This window comes from Scyliorhinus torazame, chromosome 18 (assembly GCF_047496885.1).
Source record: "Scyliorhinus torazame isolate Kashiwa2021f chromosome 18, sScyTor2.1, whole genome shotgun sequence".
NCBI lineage: Eukaryota > Metazoa > Chordata > Chondrichthyes > Carcharhiniformes > Scyliorhinidae > Scyliorhinus > Scyliorhinus torazame.
In genome coordinates, this window is record NC_092724.1 from 15,634,661 (window position 1) to 15,655,584 (window position 20,924).

The 20,924-nt window shown below is 48.2% G+C and overlaps 1 protein-coding gene across 2 annotated transcripts in view; it reads left to right on the plus strand.

The window, feature by feature from the left end:
• The first annotated feature begins 244 nt into the window (after positions 1-244).
• The window catches only part of LOC140394968 (semaphorin-4E), a 116,624-nt gene continuing 95,944 nt past the window's right edge, over positions 245-20,924 (plus strand). The window contains exon 1 of one of the 2 annotated variants that reach the window (XM_072482228.1): positions 245-462. The gene's annotated coding sequence lies outside the window, so the exon portion shown is untranslated. Of the gene's footprint in view, positions 463-715; positions 823-20,924 lie in introns of those variants that run through there. The other variant, XM_072482229.1, reaches the window with a different exon arrangement.

A 20,924-nucleotide genomic window follows, 5' to 3' on the forward strand; every position in this document is an offset into this window, starting at 1 on the left:
AATCTCAACTTCTCGGTTCTTTCCAGTTGATGCAGCTGAGTGTTTTCAGCATTCTCTGCTGTCATCTTCATTTTCCAGCATCTGCTGCATTTTGATTACAAAAAAACCTTTGACATTTTTTATTTGCAAGCCATTTATTTTGATCCCGTCGCTTTCACCCCTCTCCAGCTGATGGCGTATGAAGTCCATTCTAATCGCCACCAAGAACTTCCAACAGTTTGAATTGTGGGAATCTTGTTGGACTTCTGCTGTTGCTTTTAGGTTAGTTCCGAAGGATTGGTCTTGGCAGTAAATAAGCACAACCCCATATGCAAGTCAAGAACCTGCAGGAGTCAAGATTTCTCTCTTTTTAAAAAAAAAGGAAAAGAAAATCTGAGTGGATGGAAAATAAGATGGAGATCACAACAGTCTCAAGTAAACACATTCTTGTTGACTAAGTTTAACCTGATGTACCTGTTTCAGGTGAGTGGGACATGGCAGGACTTTAAAAAAAAAAGTACCAGACTAAGACCTCAGCTGTAGGTTTTTTATTTGGTTAAGTTGGTGGCTGGAATTGTGAGCAGGAAGAGAGTTTGTTGGAGAGTTGCCTCATTGTTGAGCTACCTGGGGTTGTTCCCTGTCGCCGGCCGTTGGGTGGAGGGTGGGCGCGCGCTCGGGCGGTTGCTGCCCGCGCGGCTCCCCTCCGGGGTGGGGGCGGGAAGGGCGTTCGTGGCGCCGGGCGTTTTTGATTTTCATTCGACGATATCGGCGCAGATTATCGATCCCCGAGGGCGGGGACGGCGTTTCTGACAGAAATGTGACCCAACTTTATCGACTGGCCGAGTGAGTAATCGTCAAAGGGGGGGGGGGCTTGGATGTATGGGGGTGGCGAGACACCAACCTCTGCCTTGGGGGGGGGGGGGGGGGGGGGGAGCTTGGTGGTGTTTGATAGGGAGGAGATCCGTAACACAGGCTAGAAAAACATGTCATCTCTCTTCTGCTACCTGTCTGTCAAAGTTATTTGGTCGATTTAGGCTGGGTGAGAGTTTAGATCTATTTGGTGACCAAGTACGACCTGTGCCCAGGTGGTTTTAGTGGAACTATAGAATTTACAGAGCAGAAGGAGGGCATGCGGCCCATCGAGTCTGCACCAGCCCTTGGAAAGAACACCCCACACCTCCACCCCATATCCCAGTAAACCCCACCTAACCTTTGGGGCAATTTAGCATGGCCAATCCAGCTAACCTGCATATCTTTGGACTGTGGGAGGAAACCAGAGCACCTCGGAGGAAACCCATGCAGACATGGGGTGAAAGTGCAAACTCCGCGCAGTCACCCAAGGCTGGAATTGAACCTGGGACCCTGGAGCTGTGAGGCAGAAGTGCTAACCACTGTACTGCCCTATATTTCTGGGGTTTGTTGTTACCTTTAAGCCCTAAGTCTGTCTAGGAGTTTTTGCTGAGTGCAGAGTAGGCACTACATTGATTGTGGTCTTGTGCATGTCTTAGTCTGCATGTATCTTTTTTTAATATAAATTTAGAGTACTCAATTCATTTTTTTTCAAATTAAGGGGCAATTTAGCATGACCAATCCACCTACCCTGCACATCTTTGGGTTGTGGGGGCGAAATCCACGCAAACACAGGGAGAATGTGCAAATTCCACATGGACAGTGACCCAGAGCTGGGAGCGAACCTGTGACCTCGGTGCTGTGAGGCAGCAGTGCTCACCACTGTGCTGTCCTTAGTCTGCACGTATATATGAAGTTCTCTGTCCTAATATATCCTTGAGTCGCATTGTGTCTTTTGTCTTATATGCTCCAATAAACAAGGTATGTTGTCACATTCTCATTTTTGTTTTGAGATGTGGGCAGCATGTTGGTGCAGTGGTTAGCACTGCTGCCTCACGGCGCCGAGGTCACAGGTTAGATCTCTGCTCTGGGTCACTGTCTGTGTGGAGTTTGCACATTCTCCCCGTGTTTGTGTGGGTTTTGCCCCCACAACCCAAAGATGTGCAGGGTAGATGGATTGGTCACGCTAAATTGCCCCTTAATTGGAAAAAATGAATTGGATACTCAAAAATTTTAAAAAAGAAAAAAAAAAATCTTTGTTTTCAGATCTCTCCCCATCTCTTCTCCCCATCCAGCCCCACAACCCAAATGTGATCTTCTAATTCTCGCATCTTGTGGATGGTGGCTGTGCCCGCAGCTCAGCAACACATTCCCTACACCTCTGTGTAATTGCTTTCCTCCAGGACACCCCTTAAAACCATCTCCGTTACCAAGCTTTTGGTCATCAGCCTTAATATTGCCGTAAGTGGCTGAGTGTAATACTTTGTTTTGCAATGCTGCTTTTATAACGCTCCTGTTAAGCGGCGTGGGATGTTTTGTTATGTGAGAGGTGTTATGCAAATATAACTTGTTGTTAAAGCTGCTATGTAAATGCAAGTTTCTGAAGTTTTGTAGAATAGAATCCCCTGCAGAAGGAGGTCATTCTGCCCATCAAGTCTACACTGACCCTCTGAAAGAGTACCCAACATTGGCCCTATCCCCGTAATCCCATCTAATCTGCATATTTTTGGACATTAAGGGACAATTTAGCATTATCAATTCACCTAACCTGCACATCTTTGGCTGTGGGAGGAAATCCACGCAGACAAAGGGAGAATGTGCTCGCTCCACACAGACAGTCATCCAAGGCCAGAATTGAATCCGGGAGCTGTGAGACAGCAGTGCTAACAATGGTTAGCACTGTGCCACCATGCCACCCATGTGGGATTTCTGGGGCTCTATGTGTCCGGTGTGGTTGGTGAATGAGCTGGATGGCCTTGATGTGTATGGTGATTCAGCAGCAGGGTGTGTACTGGTCTTGTGACCAGCAATGATCTGTGTTGGAGGCAACTGTGATGCTTCATCTATTACATTTAAAAATCTATTGTGATCAGGGTGTACTGGGTATTTAATTATCTACTGATGTAGATCATTTGTGTTGATTTTTTGTAAAGAGGTGTATGGGTGTTGCATTAGTAGCTATGTCAAATGTATAGAGAGGACGGCAGGGCATATTCTATTAAAATGCATGTTGTAAATTCAATACATATCTGAACACTAGTGGAGTGATTCCCAATCTTCTTTTATGCGGATCCTAGATCATTATCAGAACCTTTTGTGGACCACAACATATGCAAGCTGTTTCAAACATTATTTTTTCCATAGCCTATGGCTAATGGAAGTCAAACTTGTATACCAATGGTATTAAGAATGCAGCTGTTTCTAATAGTTTCTGATGCACACTCACAAATACATTGCAGATTATATTACGTTCGGATGTTTGTGAAGAAAATTGCATTGTGAATAATAATGTAACATCGATTATGATATGTACGAGGTCCATAGAAATCATAGAATCCGTACAGTAGAAGGCCATTCGGCCCATCGAGTCTGCACCGACCCTTGAAAAGCGCACCCTAGCTAAGCCCATACCTCCATCCTATCCCCGTAACCCCACCCAAATATAACTTGTTGTTAAAGCTGCTATGTAAATGCAAGTTTCTGAAGTTTTGTAGAATATATTTGTTGGGAGAATGTGCAAACTCTACACAGACAGTTACCCGAGGTGAGAATCGAACACAGGTTCCTGGCGCTGTGAACCACTGTGCCACTCTTAAAATTCATTGTATTTTTTTTCCACGGACCACCTACAGTACTCTCGCAGATCAGACCGCAGAATGGGAACCACTGCTGTAGTGCAAAACATTTTGTACTTAAGTATACAATAGATTTTTGGTAACCATCCGTAACAATCCTGTCTAAACAAATTCATGTGGGTAGGAGCAAACTATGAATTCATGCAATTAATGCATTGCATTAGCTGCTGATACCACTCAATATAGTATTCAATCGAAATGACATTCATCATGCGAGTGGCAGGCTGTTTTACCACAAGGGCTTCACAGCTGAGCTCAACCCTGCCCTTGTTTGACACCCCACACATGCAGGATTGAATTCCTTCTTGGTGGACCATCAATTCACACGAGTCGAGTTGAAGAAGAGAACAGTGGTTTTAATAAGCTAAGAAGCATGCCAGCCTGCTGCTGTTCCCGCACTGAGAGCTGGCCACAGGTCTGCCAATTATATACCTCCCCTGAGGGGGGGAGCCACAGGCGGAGCCAACAGAAGCATCAACACAACAACAGTAAGTAACAGTGAATAAGAACAACAGTGAACATATATACAGTGGTGGATAACAGTAGGATGAATAACGGTAAATATATATATATATATACAGTAGCAATACGTGGTTCACCCCAGTTTTTAAACAAAAGTCCAGTGGAGGTGAAGTGGACTCAGGTTGAGTCTGACCGGAGCCTTGATCTTCCGCCATGATCGCCTCAGCCCCAGCTGCGGTGTGGGCACGGGTGTCGGGACCTTCGACTCCGGGAGCGTGTTGTCTGCAGCTTCATCGTGATGTGTTGACGGAGAGGGAGACGGTGTAGGGGCGGGGGCGGTGGTAACGGCCCCAGGGAGGGCTGCTGGTGCCAAGTCCCGCCACATTCGAGTGATGATGATAGGCGGTGTAGGAGTGGGCGCATTGGTGATGGTTGCTGGGGAACCTGCGGGTGCCAAATCCTAGCGGGAGACTGTGTCCTGCCGTCCGTCGTGGTGTGCCACGTATGCATACTGAGGGTTTGCATGGAGGAGCTGAATCTCGACCAGGGGGTCGGACTTATGGCTCCTCACATGCTTCCTGAGGAGGACAGGCCCTGGTGTTGTCAGCCAGGACGGAAGCGAGACCCGGGAGATGGACTTCCTGGGGAAGATAAACAAACGTTCGTGAGGAGTCTCATTAGTGGCGGTGCAGAGAAGCGACCGGATGGAGTGGAGCGCATCGGGAAGGACCTCCTGCCAGCGGGAGACTGTAGGGCAAGAAGGACGGCCTTCCAGACCGTCGCATTCTCCCTCTCCACCTGCCCGTTTCCCCGGGGTTGTAGTCCTGCTTGAGGCGATGCCGTTACTAAGCAGGAACTGACGCAGCGTATCGCTCATAAAAGAGGAGCCCCGATCACTGTGGATGTAGGTGGGGAAACCGAACAAGGTGAAGATGCCTTGATGACAGTGGCCGAGGTCATGTCGGGTCATGGGGCGGCAAAGGGAAAATGGGAGTACTCTTCAACCATGTTGAGGAAGTACACGTTATGGTCAGTGGAGGGGAGGGGCCCTTTGAAATCGACACTGAGGCGTTCAAAGGGGCGTGAGGCCTTCACCAGGTGAGCCTGCAATAGAAGTGCAGCTTGCACTCCGTGCAGACTTGGCAGTCCCTGGTCATGGTCCTTACCTCCTCGGTGGAATAGGGCAGGTTGCGGGCCTTGATGAAATGGAGAAGCCAGGTGACCCTCGGATGACAGAGGTCATTGTGGATGGCCCAAAGTCGGTCTTCTTGCGTGCTGGCGCATGTACCACAGGGCATCTGGGGGCTCATTGAGCTTCCCAGGACGATACAAGATAGCGCAGTTATAGGTGGAGAGTTCTATCCTCCGCCTCAAGATCTTGTCGTTCTTGATCTTGCCCCGCTGTGTGTTATTGAACATGAAAGCAACCGACCATTGGTCAGTGAGGAGAGTGAATCTCCTGCCGGCCAGGTAATGCCTCCAATGTCACACAGCTTCCACAATGGCTTGAGCTTCCTTCTCGACAGAGGAGTGTCGAATCCCGAGGCATGGAGGGTACGGGAAAAGAAAGTCACGGGCCTTCCTGCCTGGTTGAGGGTAGCGGCCAGAGCAAAGTCCGACGCATCGCTCTCCACCTGGAACGGAATGGACTCATCCACCGCGTGCAACGTGGCCTTGGCAATGTCTGTCTTGATTCGGTCGAAGGCCTCAGCCGTCAGGGGAAAAATTGTGGATTTGATAAGTGGGGGGGCCATGTCCGCATAATTGGGGACCCACTGGGCATAGTAGGAAAAGAACCCCAGGCATCTCTTCAGGGCCTTGGGGCAGTGGGGGAGGGGAAGTTGCAGGATGGGGCGCATGCGATCGGGGTTGGGCCCTAGGACTCCGTTTTCCATGACATAGCAAAGGATGGCTAGTCGGGTTGTGCGGAAAACGCATTTCTCCTTGTTATAGGTCAAATTAAGGAGTTGGGCGGTGTGGAGGAATTTTTTAAGGTTAACGTCGTGGTCCTGCTGATCATGGCCGCAGATGGTGACATTATCCAAATACGGGAACGTGGCCCGCAGCCTGTACTGGTCAACCATCCGGTCCATCGTTCGTTGGAAGACCAAGACCCCATTGGTGACGCCAAAGGGAACCCTGAGGAAGTGGTAGAGGCGGCTGTCTGCCTCGAAGGCAGTGCAGTGGCGGTCCTCCGGGCGGATAGGGAGCTGGTGGTACGCGGACTTCAAGTCTACCGTGGAGAAGACTCGGTAGTGCGCAATCTGGTTGACCATGTCAGATATGCGGGGAAGAGGATACGCATCGAGTTGCGTGTACCGGTTGATCGTCTGACTGTAGTCGACGACCATCCGGTTCTTCTCCCCGGTCCTGACGACCACCACTTGGGCCCTCCAGGGGCTGTTTAGTTTAGTCGGGCAGCATAGTCGGCATGGGCTTGGAGGGCCGAAGGGCCTGTTCCTGTGCTGTACTTTTCTTTGTTCTTTGTTTTGTTCTTTGTTACTGGCCTCAACGATCCTTTCCCGCAAGAGTCGCTGGACCTCCAACCTGATAAAGGCCTTGTCCTGAGCACTGTATCGTCTGCTCCTGGTGGCGACGGGCTTGCAGTCGAGGGTGAGGTTCACAAAGAGCGAGGGAGGGGCGATCTTATTGGTCGCAAGGCTACAGACCGTGAGAGGGGGCAGGGGTCCACCGAACTTCAAGGTCAGGCTTTGGAGGTTATACTGGAAATCCAGTCCTAATAAGAGGGGAGCGCAGAGATGGGGGAGGACGTAAAGTTTAAAGTTGGCGTACTGGACGCCCTGTATCACAAGGTTTGTGACACAGTACCCCTGGATCTGCACGGAATGTGATCCGGAAGCAAGGGAGATTATTTGGGACACGGGGAAAATCCGGAGGGAGCAGGCCTTACCGTATCCGGATGGACGAAGCTGTCCGTGTTCCCGGAGTCGAAGAGGCAGGACGTCTCATGCCCATTGACCCGGATGGCCATCATAAAGTTCTTGAGGTGATGAGGCCGGGACTGGTCGAGTGTAACAGAGCCGAGCTGCGGATGACTGGTCTGGTTGGCGGTAGCGGGGTGGTCCCAAAATGGCGGCCTCCATGAGTCGCACGTGACGGGCGGGGTCAAAGATGGTGGCCAAGGTGGCGGCCCCAACGGGTCGCACGTGGCGGGCGGTGTTAAAGATGGCGGACAAAATGGCCTGCACGGACTGCACGAGGTGGGTGACGCGTTAGAAGGGGGCGGTACCGGCAGGCACGATGCCACACTGCGGGATCTGTGAGCTTCAGATCGGGCCTGGCAGGCTTTCAATTTGGGAACTTTAGGTCGGGCTGGGCAGACTTTGGCAAAGTGCCCCTTCTTACCACACTCGTTGCAGGTCGTGTTCCGAGCTGGACAACGCTGCCTCGGGTGCTGGCCCTGGCTGCAGAAGTAGCAGAACGACCCTCCGGAGTTGGCGGGCAGCCGCACGGCACAGGCATGGGACACACCCGGGTCGGGTGATGGCCATGCCTCCGACGTCCACGAGGATGCCGCGTGGTCAGGCATGAAGGCATCCAAACTCTGGAATGCTACCTCTCATGAGGTAGATAGCTGTACCGTGTCCTTGATGTCGAGGGCACCCTGTTCGAGCAGTCGTTGCCGGATATAACTGGACCGGACTCCGGCCACATAGGTGTCCCGGATCATGAGTTCTGTGTGTTGCACTGCAGTAACTGCCTGGCAGTTACAATTCCTGGCGAGTATCCAGGTCCCGCAGGAATTCTGCCAGTGATTCACTAGGGCGCTGACGCCGCGTGGTAAGAAGATGTCGAGCGAACACCTCATTCACCGGCCTCACAAACTGTCCTTTCAACAGTGCAACCGCCTCTTCATACAAAGCCGCGTCTTTGATTAATAGGAAAATTTTGTGGCTCACCCGAGCGTTGAGGAGACGCAGCTTGTGTGCCCCGGAGATGTCGTCGGTCGAGGAATCGAGGTAGGCCTCGAAACAACTTAGCCAATGCTCAAAGATTGCAGTGGCTTCAGCTGCCTGTGGGTCGAGTTCAAGTCGGTCAGGCTTAAGAGCGGCGTCCATTGTGATATTTTAGCTTATTAAATTGATGGACCATCAATTCACACGAGTCGAGTTGTAGAAGAGAACAGTGGTTTTAATAAGCTAAGAAATATGCCAGCCTGCTGCTGCTCCCGCACTGAGAGCTGGCCACAGGTCTGCCAATTATATACCTCCCCTGAGGGGCGGAGCCACAGGCGGAGCCAACAGAAGCATCAATACAACAACAGTAAGTAACAGTGAATAAAAACAACAGTGAACATATATACAGTGGTGGATAACAGTAGGACGAATAACGGTAAATATATATATATATATATATATATATAAAATACGTGGTTCTTACTTCCTCTCCCCAGAAAAGGATGGAAGCTGTATTCTAGTATTCTCAGCACTGCCAGCTAAAACCAGGTTTAGTTCAATACAACCTACAACGGCCTTCCAAACCCAATCCACATTTTCCTTTATTCATTCTAGGGATGTGGGCTTCACTGGCTAGGGCAGCATTCAATGCCCATCCCTAATTGCCCTTGAGAAGGTGGTGAGTGCCCCCTTGAACTGCTGCAGTCCACGTAGTGTAGGTACATCCACAGTGCTGTTAAGGAGGAAATTCTAGGATTTTGGCCCAGCGACAGTGAACGGAAGGCGATATATTTCCAAGTCAGGATGGTGAGTGGCTTGGAGGGGAACCTCCAGTTGGTGATGTTTCTATGTACCTGCTGCCCTTCTCAATGGTGGTGGTCATCGGTTTGGAAGTTTCTGCCTAAAGAGCCTTGATGATACATCATGTAGATGGTACATAGTGCTGCTACTGCGCGTCGGTGGTGAGGGAATTAATGTTTGTGGAAAGGATGCCAATCAAGTCGACTGCTTTGTCCTGGATGGTGTTGAGCTTCTTGAGTGTTTTTGGAGCCGCACTCATCCAGGCAAGTGGAGCGTATCCCATCACACTCCTGACTTGAGCCTTGTAGATTGTGGTCAGGATTTGGGGAGTCAGGAGGTGAGTTACACACAACAGGATTCCTGGCCTTTGACGTGTTCTTGTAGCCACAGTATTTATTTATTTTAAAAAAAACCATTTTATTAGGGTATTTGTAGTTTTTATAATAACGATAACGACAACAGCAACATAAACATGGTACGTAAAACATTTCCATCCCTATCACGTTCTTTGCACAAGCCACAGTATTTATAATAATCTTTATTAGTGTCACAAGTAGGCTTACATTAACACTGTAACAAAGTTATTGTGAAAATTCCCTAGTCACCACACTCTGGCGCCTGTTTGGGTACACTGAAGGAGAATTCAGAATGTCCGATTCAACTAACAAGCATGTCTTTTGGGACATGTGGGAGGAAACCGGAGCACCCGGAAGAAACCCATGCAGACACGGGGAGAAGGCGCAACTCCGCACAGACAGTGACCCAAGCCGGGAATCGAACCTGGGTCCCTGGTACTGTGAAGCAACAGCGCTAACCACTGCACTACTATGCTGCCCATGTATGGCTGATGCAGTTAAGTCTCTAGTCAATGGTGACCCCAGGATGTTGATGATGGGGTGGGGGGGGGGGTCTTAGTGACAGTAATGCCATTGAATGCCTGGCACTTGTGTGGCATGAATGCTACTTGCCACTTATCAGTCCAAGCCTGGATATTGTCTAGGTCTTGTTGCATTTGGACATGTATGCTTCGGTATCTGAGGAGTTGTGAATGGTGCTGAGCATTGTACAATCATTGGCAAGCATCCTCACTTCTGACCTTATGATAAAGGCAGGTCATTGATGAAGCAGCTGAAGATGTTTGGGCCTAGGACATTCCCGAGGAACTCCCACTTGGAGCTGAGATGACTGACCTCCAACAACCACAACCATCTTCCTTTGTGCAAGGTATGAGTCAAATCAGTAAAGAGTTTTCTCCATGATTCCCATCGACTCCAGTTTTGCTAGGGCTTTTTGATGCCATATTTGGTCACATGCATCCTTGTTGTCAAGGGCAGTTACTCTCACCTCACTTTGGAGTTCATTGTTTTGTCTATGTTTGAACCAAGGCTGCAATGAGGTCAGGAGCTGAGTGGCCTGGCAGAACCCAAACTGAACATCAGATTATAGAATCCCTACAGTATAGAAGGAGGCATTTTGGTCCATCGAGTCTGCACCGACCCTTAAAACGAGCACCCTCCCTGGGCCCAACCCCCTGCCTCATCCCCATTACCCCACCCAATCAAACCTGTGGACACTACGGGGCAATTTTTCAGCATGGCCAATCCATCTAACCTGCACATCTTTGAACTGTTGGAGGAAACTGGAGCACCCAAGGAAACCCACGCAGACATGTGGAGAATGTGTAAACTCCACACAGTCACCTGAGGTCGGAATCGAATCCATGTCACTGGCGCTGTGAGGCAGCAGTGCTAGCCATTGTGCTATCCATTATTGCTAAGCAGGTGCTGCTGATAGCACCGTTGATGACTTCTCTCATCCCTTTGCTGAAGATAGAGAGTAGACTGATGGAGCAGTAATTGGTTGGGTTGGATTTTTCCTGCTTTTTGTGTACAGGGCACACCTGGGTAATTTCCCACATTGCCAGTGTTGTAGCTGTATTGGTACAACTTGGCTAGGGGCGTGGCAAGTTCTGGTGCACAACTCTTCCTGGACTATTGCCAGAATATTTTGTCAGGGCCCGTAGTCTTTGCAGTATTCAGTGCCTTCAGTCATTTCTTGGATATCACATGGAATGAATTGAATTAGCTGAAGACCTCTGGAGGATGCTGAGAGGAGCATTCACTCAGCACTTGTGGCTGAAGTTTGTTGCGAATCCTTCATCCTTATCTTTCGCACAGATATGCTGAGCTTCCCCATCATTGAAGATAGTGATATTTGTGGAGCCTCTTCCTCCAGTCAGTTGTTTAATTGTCCACCACCAGGGCAGCACGGTGGTGCAGTGGTTAGCACTGCTGCCTCACGACGCTGAGGAACTGGGTTCAATCCCGGCCCTGGGTCACTGTCCGTGTGGAGTTTGCATTCTCCCCGTGTCTGCGTGGGTCTCACCCCCACAACCCAACACTGTGCAGGGTAGGTGGATTGGCCACGCTAAATTACCCCTTAATTGGAAAAAAAGAATTGGTACTCAAATTTTTTTTAAAAAAATTGCCCACCACCATTCACGGCTGGATGTGGCAGGACTACAGAGCTTAGACCTGATCCGTTGGTTGTGGGATATCTTGGGCGCGATTCTCCCATGCCACACCGTATGGGAGAATCGGCGCTCGCGCCAATTTTTCCTGCGGCGCTGGTCCGACGCCGGCTCCAAGGAGCAGAGAATCGGCACCATTTGCGACGGCGCGTTTGGCGCAGAGCCGGTCGCGGGCCGCTATCCGCGGCCGGGCCGCCGATTCTCCAGCCTTGATGGGCCGAGTGGCCGCGCGGAAAAAAGCTGAGTCCCGCTGGTGCTGTTCACACCTGGTCGCTGCCGGCGGGTACTCTGCGCGTAGGGCCGGGGAGTGGCCTGTGGGGTGGGGAAAAACACTCCTTCACCCGGCGGGGGGAGGGGGGGGGGGGGCTCCGATGGGGTCTGGCCCGCGATCGGGAGCCACCAATCAGGCTGGCCTCTCCAGCCCCGGCACTATTTTATTATACGGCCAGCTCCTGAACCCCCACGCCATGTTGGGTCGGGGCCGGCGCACTGAGGAAGTCCCCCACGCATGCGTGGGTTGGCGTGGCCCAACTGCGCATGCATGGTTTGGCGTAGCCCAACTGCGCATGCGCGGGTTGGCGTGGCCCAACTGCGCATGCGCGGGTTGGCGTGGCCCAACTGCGCATGCGCGGGTTGGCGTGGCCCAACTGCGCATGCGCGGGTTGGCGTGGCCCAACTGCGCATGCGCGGGTTGGCGTGGCCCAACTGCGCATGCGCGGGTTGGCGTGGCCCAACTGCGCATGCGCGGGTTGGCGTGGCCCAACTGCGCATGCGCGGGTTGGCGTGGCCCAACTGCGCATGCGCGGGTTGGCGTGGCCCAACTGCGCATGCGCGGGTTGGCGTGGCCCAACTGCGCATGCGCGGGTTGGCGTGGCCCAACTGCGCATGCGCGGGTTGGCGTGGCCCAACTGCGCATGCGCGGGTTGGCGCGGCGCCCATTTGGCGCCAGGAAGGGAGGCTGGAGCAGCCCAGTGGGGACCAGAATCGGTAGTGCCCGCGCTCGCTTCGCGCCGTCGTGAAACGTGACGACGTTCACGACGGCACGAACACTCTGTCTCCATTTCAGAGAACCGCACCCCTTAGCTCTGACTGTTACTTGCTGCTTAGCACGCAAGTATCCTGTGTTGTAGCTTCACCAGGTTGAAAACTCTTTCCTTCTTTTAGGTATGCTTGGTGCTGCTCCTGCCATGCTCTCCTGTACTCTTCATTGAACCAGGATTGATCCCCTGGCTTGCTGATAATGGTAGATCGGGGAATATGCCTGACCATGAGGTTACAAAGACAGGACTTTGTCGCCACAAGAATTGTGCGGTGGTCACTCCTGTTGATAACTGTTATGGACAGAGGCAGGTTGGTGAGGATGAGGTCAAGTCTGTCTTTCTCCTTTTGTTGGTTCCCTCAGCACCTGCTGTTGACCCAGTCTAGCACCCATGCCCTTTAGAACTCAACCAGCTTGGTCTGTGTTGGTGTTCCCAAGCCACTCTTAGTGATGAACATTGAAGTCCACCCAGAGTACATTCTGCTCCATTGCCAATCTCCGTGCTTCCAAGTGGTGTTCAACATAGAGGGGTACTGATTATCAGCTGAGGGTGGACAGTACGTGGTAATCAGCAGGAGGTTTCCTTGCTCATATTTGATCTGATGCCTTGAGAGTTGCCACTTGATTGTGCAGCCCATTCATCATCTTAAATATTTACTCCCTCCGCCACTGGTGGAGATGCACTGCAGAAAATCACCAAGGCTTCTTCGACAATACCTCCTAAACCAGTGACCTCTACCACCCAGGACAAGGGCAGCAGATGGGAACATTACCATCCGTCAAGTTTCCTCTAAATCGCACACCATCCTAACATGGAACTATGTCGCCGTTCCTTCACTGCCACTGGGTCACAATCCTGGAATTCCCTAGCTAACAACACTAGGTATACCTACACCGCATGGACTACAGTGGTTTGAGGAGGTGGCCTACCATCACCATCTCCAGGGTAATTAAGAATGGACAATAAATGCTGTCCATGGCAACAATGTCTACATTGCATGAATTAATCTAAAAAACAGGAAGTTATCTCAGCCCCTCCCTTTCTCCCATGCCCGCCCCATAAAAGAAACAATGTTTAGGTTTGATGCTGGAATCACTTGTTAGCATTTCTGTGCTGGGAGCAAACCTAGTGATTTTCCCCTTTCATTGAATACTTCTTTGTGATATACACTTGTGTTCCTTGAAAAAAGCAGTGAATAATCCTATTCAAATGCCACAGCTCTTACTCTCTATGGAAACGCTAGCAAGCTGCAGGCATTCTGAATGCTGTGCATCACAATAACATTTAATGTCCAGAATATTTCAGGAAGCTTGTTGCCACTTTTTTTCCTGTCATTTACAATTTATAAAAATAAATCTGTAAATTAAATATTGTTTCTAATTTAAGTTTAAAAGTGTGAATATAACAATTGTAGAGTACACCGTGTAAGCACAAAAACTGTAAAGATTAATCTGTTAGCTGATAAGGCAACAGTTCCGCCCAAGTTGCGAAACTGTTCTGCATTTCCCTGAATCTTATACCATTTGAGTCGCACCCCGGGCAGACAGATTTTTAAAAATAAATTTAGAGTACCCAATTCATTTTTTCCTATTAAAGGGCAATTTAGCCTGGCCAATCCACCGAGCCTGCACATCTTTGGGTTGTGGGGCAAAACCCACGCAATCACGGGGAGAATGTGCAAACTCCACACGGACAGTGACCCAGAGCCGGGATCGAACCTGGGACCTCGGTGCCGTGAGGCAGCAGGGCTAACCCACTGTGCCACCGTGCTGCCCTGGGCAGACAGATTTTAACTGGGAGATACACAATTGTTTTTTTAGAACGCTATATGTCCCAGGAGATGTGTCTGCTTTAAAGATAAAGAAACCTCAGATTAAAACTTTTACATGGGGTCTTGCTGGCCGTCTTCCTTCCATGTAGAAAGAAGCCTTCGTTTATATAATACTTTAGCACATTTTAGAAGCATTGCAAAATGCTCCACATGGAATGCTATATGGACAGGTACAAGTTTCGACAAAAAGCTGATAGTTTTGGTTAAGGAAGGAATTTATCAACCGTTCTTAGACTTCCTGGCAGAGCGGTAGACATTGGTCAATGGCAGCAGCAACTCTGGGGGGGGGTCACTTTATTTTTAATTATTTTTTTGGTCTGTTTTTGTTTTTGTTATTTACACTGGAGGGTCTGAGGGGTTGTATATACTTGTTGTATTAAGTCGGGTTGTTAATGTTAATTTATTATTTACGTACAGGGGGGGGAGGGGGGTATGGAGGGTTGTTTTTCTGGACTGTGTTCTGTACTTAACCCTGTTGGGTTTCTTTTTCATTTTGTTATTGATATTTTATGAAAACCTTTAATAAAAATTATTTTTTTTTAAAAAGGAAGGAATTTATCTCGATACTAGAATTCCGACCTCGTCTTTTGACTAGTGCCATGGAATCTTTAATAAGCAACCAGACAAGGTCTGGCTTTATGTCTCATTTGACGGATCGACTAATGGACCTTTTTTAAATACTTCTGAGTTTTATCGGTTTATCCAGTGAAGGTCACCACATAAGATGGAAGTTGTTCAACTATTGATCAATTTCACTTGGCATTTGTCTGAACCATTGCCCACTGTATTAATGAGAGATACGCACAAGGAAGGTCCCAAGTTAAACAATTCCATAACATAAATTCCTCTACATCAGGAAATTATATTCCGATTTCATTTTTACATTTTGAATTGAATGTTTTAACTTTTAAAAATAAATTTAAGAGTACCCAATTCTTTTTTCTCCCATTAAGGGGAAGTTTAGCGTGGCCAATCCACCTACCCTGCACATCTTTTTGGATTGTGAGGGTGAGACCCACACAGACACTGGGAGAATGTGCAAACTCCACACGAACTGTGACCCGGGGCCGGGATTGAACCTGGGTCCTCGGCACCGTGAGACAGCAGTGCTAACCATTGTGCCACTGTGCTGCCCCTGAATTGAATGTTTTAAATGTATATTAACTGCCTGCAGGCGAGAAATAACTTGCTTTGTTCGTAGTGATGTTTCACAGTATGCCAGAAAAGCATTCAAAGTATGCTACATTTTGTTCAAAGTAGTTGGGGTGACTGTTGACATGCACATTTGCCTCTGACCCTGGATTTGATCAGGGAAATTAACAGGATTCCTGTTTCTGGTTACTATCCGTTGACCACTGGTAGAAAGTGCAAGTGGCTGGCGGTTGGTGTCGTAAATGATTGTACCTGCCTGTGATACCCCATGCTCCAGCAACCTGCCTGGAAAATTACACGCAATTCAGAGTGCAAGATATACATAGTGTTCCATATTCCAGGATCACCAGCTTTGCCAAGTCCAGAGAATTAACTGTCATTGACTGCAATCAGTATCATGGCTATGACGCTGTGGATGGCATTGTAAGGATTTGATTCAAGAGTGTTAGTTCTGACCATTTCTGAAAGAATTATGCTATTTCTAGGTAATGTGTTGTGCAGACTTACCTGCGGATCTAATATATTCTGCTCATCTTTTTTGAACAAATTTCTAACGTGTGGGCAATAGCAATGTGCCATGCTGCACTGAGGTTTTGCATAGCTCAAAGGAAGATTTTGAAGGTACAAGGAGTACCTGTCTCAGCAATTAATTTATATTAGTATGCAAAGTTCTGCTGGATGTGTGAACATACTCTGATGTTTCCAGGATTTTGTGCCTGTCATGACTGAGAAGCAAGCACTGCCTTCATAACTGATAGAACAATTATTTGATGGGTATGTACTCCGATTTTGTGGTGAGTTGTCTTGCATACAATGAGTGACTCCGACAGATCTTTGCTTGCCTTTGGCTATCCTCCTTCAAGTGGAGGGATAGTTTTTTTTACTTTAATTGTATTTTATTCCAAACGCTAAGGGCAGCATGGTAGCACAGTGGTTAGCACTGTGACTTCACAGCGCCAGGGTCCCAGGTTCGATCCCCAGCTGAGTCACTGTCTGTGTCCGCGGAGTCTGCACGTTCTCCCTGTGCCTGCGTGGGTTTCCTCCGGGTGCTTCGGTTTCCTCCCCGAAAGATGTGCTGTTAGGTCATTTGGACATTCTGAATCCTCCCTCTGTGTACCCGAACAGGCACTGGAGTGTGGCGACTATGGGCTTTTCACAGTAACTTCATTGCAATGTAAGCCTACTTGTGACAATAAAGATTATTATTATTATTATTAAAAAGTTACAACACAGACACAATTCGGGAAACAAACATCCCAGCACACAACTGTACAGTTTGTACAAATTCCTCACCCCACTGCGACGAACAATCCCTCAAACACGGATATAAACATCCCTCACCATGCCTCGAAACCCTCTGTTGAACCGCTTAACTCATATTTGATCTTTTCCAGCCGAAGAAAGTCATATAAGTCACCCAGCCAGGCTGCTAACCCCGGTGGCATTGCTGACCGCCACTCCAATAAAATTCGTCGCTGGGCAATCGGAGAGGCGAAGGCCACAACATCGGCCTTCCTCCCCTCCATCAGCTCCAGCTTCTCCGATAGATGTGCGTGATTCGCTGGTCCTCGCCCACACTTCTCACACACGTCTCCCACCCCCTGAAAGAACCCACACATTCTTGCCTGCGTCATATGTACCCTGCGTACCCCCTTGAGTTATATCGGAAGTGGAGGGATAATTTAAATCTCTCTAGGATCTTCAGAATTCCAAGATGACCGCAAAGGGAGGCTTGAGCAGCATAAGTCCCCTGTGGCAATCCCTAAGCCAATCAACTCCCCAGTACTCCAGACATTGCTGATAATTCACCAGCCTGGCTTATTAATGGGACCCGCAGGGGTAACCTTGCTGCTAAAAGCTGAGATTCTTCCCACTTGGTACCAGATAAGTGTGCGTGGGTATGCTGCATGTTTATAGCCAGTTAAAGTCCATCAGCTACCTCTCCACTCTGAGGGTGTGGCAGCTGTGGAGAAGAGCGTTCCAGAGTTTGGGTATTGCCAACAATGCATGAGCTCGTTGGATGTGGTTGAGATTGATATGCCCCCAATGTACCCCCCTCTCCTTAATATACACACAACATGAGGCAAATGGAAACTTTACCTGTTTCAATTTTTTTCCCCCTAGTAATTTGGTTTGGGTTCACCACAAATGGGGCTCCAGGTTTAATAAAAGAATACTTCTTGGAATTGTGAAAGTAGAGACGGCCTTTCAATTCAACTAGTTAATTAGTGAACAAAATGTACTGCTGCCAATAATAGTTATAAACTGATAAGTTTGTAATCACAATGTGAGTTTCTTCATTGCAATCCTTGTGGAGGGGTACAAGTAGTGCATAGGTTCCTAAAACGTACCAGAGGATTTAATTTGTTCGTGGGTTTTACTTATATACAGGCATTTCCTTTGACTATGTTATTGGTATGTGGAGGGTGGCACAGCCACACAGTGGTTAGCACCGCTGCTTCACGGCACTGAGGGCCCGGGTTCGATCCCAGCCCCAGGTCACTCTGTGTGGAGTTTGTACATTTCCCCCTGTTTGCGTGGGTCTCACTCCTACAACCTAAAAAGATGTGCAGGGTAAGTGAATTGGCCACGCTAAATTGCCCCTTAATTGGGAAAAAAAAAATAACTGGGTACTCTCAATTTTTTTTAAACGTTACTGTGTGAGGGATCTCTAAACTTTGTAGGAAGAGAGCTGTGTTCTAAATACACATATTCTGATGTTTTATGAGTTTTACTGGAAATACAGTTGTAAACTGTCTTCACTCCTAAAATGGCAGTAATTGTGATTGATTTAGCTTGGGAAATAGAATGTTAGAAAGCTTGAGTTTACAAAATGAATGAAAATAGATGATCAAAACACTCGATTAAAATGATCTAATTGGGTATTGACATTCATGTTCTGTTACTGTGCATTTTTAACAGAAATCGATATGGTGCACATAGCAAACTTCTCTGAGTGATAAGCTTTGCTTGGTGAGCGAGTGCAGTGCAGTTCCCTACACGTTTGTATGTATGTCACCTTTGCCCACCATAAAATCCATGCCCACATTAATGATGTAAACTCCTACATAATGCGTATTGTACTGTAATAATACTATTTTGGCACTGAATCTGTTTCCACTATCAGAGGATGCAATTACAATTGAGAAGTATACCTAGGCAGTTTTCATTAAATATGAACATAGAAATGTATTTATTTATTTTTGGTTTTAAATTTAGAGTACCCAATTCTTTTTTCTCCAATTAAGGGGCAATTTAGTGTGGCCAATCCACCTAACCTGCACATCTTTGGGTTGTGGGGGTGAGACCCACACAGACACGGGGAGAATGTGCAAACTCCACACAGACAGTGACCCGGGCTGGGATCGAACCAGGTCCTCAGCGCTGTGAGGCAGCAGTGCTAACCACTGCGCCACTGTGCTGCTCCGAAGATAGAAATTTAGAATAAAAATAAAGACAGAATATATGACTTTAACATGTATCATGGCTGCAGGGTCTGCTTTAATTTTTCCTATGCTCTAAATCTTTTTGCCTGAGGGATACACTTAGCGTTGAATCCCCATGCGTATCGCCACAGGTAAAGAAAGAACTTGCATTTATATAGCATATCCACAAATGTTGGGAGTTCTCAAAAGGCTTTAAAATCATTGAAGTACTTCTGAAGTGTAGTCGCTGTTGTAATGTTGGAGTTTGATTAATGTTCACACAAAAACCAAGGATTCGATGTTCAAATGACTGAGGATCCATTTTTGTTAACTCGGCTAACCATTTAATATAGTTGGTCTGTAACTTGATAATATTGGTTCACGAGATGGCCCCATAGTTAAAGGCACAAATTCATTTTGTACGGATTAGAAACTTACTGGCTCAGCTGCCGAGTCTGGATTGAGCCAGCTGGGTATAGCTGAACAGCAGTTGAACACGACAAAAAATAAATTTGATAGTGAACGTGGCCAGTTAATTGACTTTTGCTTTGAATTTACTGATGATCTTCCTCTCCCATTTTCTGCTCCTGAAGGTGCTGACTCAATTGGGTAAAGCATTACAGATCCAGTAACTCTCCAGTACCTTGTCCAAGTGCACCTTCACCCTTTTCACAGATGGGTTGTGAGCATCTGCAGTCTATTGGACTATGAAGTTTATCGGGGCAAAGCAGTGTCCTGTTCTCTGCCAAGATGCAATGGTACATTTTTGTGGTAATGGTCCTAGGCAACAATCTAGTGTGGGATTTCTTGATCATTACACCCCCCTCCTCCCCCCATACCCACTTCCTCCCAACCAATTCCCTGGTCAAGAAGATCAGCTAAATCAGTGTTGACTTAGAGTTTGAACCTGACACCTTCCTGTTCTGCATCTCTCCGCACCGCACCAGATGGTTTTGGAAAATAATAATAATAATACTCTTTATTAGTGTCACAAGCAGGCTCACATTAACACTGCAATGAAGTTACTGTGAAAATCCCCTCGTCGCCACACTCCAGCGCCTGTTCAGGTACACTGAGGGAGAATTCGGAATGTCCAATTCACCTAACAAACATGTCTTAAAGAACTTGTTCCGGAGGAAACCAGATCCCCCGGAGGAATCTCACGCAGACACGGGGAGAACATGCAGACTCTGCACAGGGCTGCAAGGTAGCACAGTGGTTAGCACTGTTGCTTCACAGCACCAGGGTCCCAGGTTCGATTCCCGGCTTGGGCCACTGTCTGTGTGGAGTCTGCACGTTCTTCCCGTGTCTGCGTGGGTTTCCTCCGGGTACTCCGGTTTCCTCCCACAGTCCAAAGATGTGCAGATTAGGTGGATTGGCCATTCTAAATTGCCCTTAATGTCCAAAATGCTTAGGTGGGGTTACTGGGTTATGGGGATAGGGTGGAGGTCATGGTCTTTCCAAGGGCCGGTGCAGACTCGATGGGCTGAATGGCCTCCTTCTGCATTGTAAATTCTATTTATGTATCAGTGACCCAAGCCGGGAATCTAACCCAGGTCCCTGGCGCTGCGAAGCAATACTGCTAACCACTGTGCTACAGTTCTGCTCTATGCACAGTCGGAAGAATTGATCTATGGTTTTGAATAACCCTTACCACAGGAACATACTAATTTGGTGAGTAAATATAAAATCACCCTGAAGGAGCCAGTTCTAATTGTGACATGATTGTGACATGACATGAGTTCTAATTGTGATATGTTGTGTTGCCCTATTATGTATTTTCTTTTATTACCTTTTCTTCTCATGTACTTAATGATCTGTTGAGCTGCTCGCAGAAAAATACTTTTGGTTTTGGGTGCTTCAAACTCTCCTCCTTCACATGAGGTATAAGAGCAAAGCACTTTTTCACACTGCTCCAGCATTGTGATTAGACCTCAAGCTCAGGAAAGCATTTCCTGGCGGCAAGGTGGTGCAGTGGTTAGCACTGCTGCCTCATGGCGACGAGGACCCTGGTTTGATCCCAGCCCTGGGTCATTGCCCATGTGGCGTTTGCACATTCTCCCCGTGTCTGCATGGGTCTCAC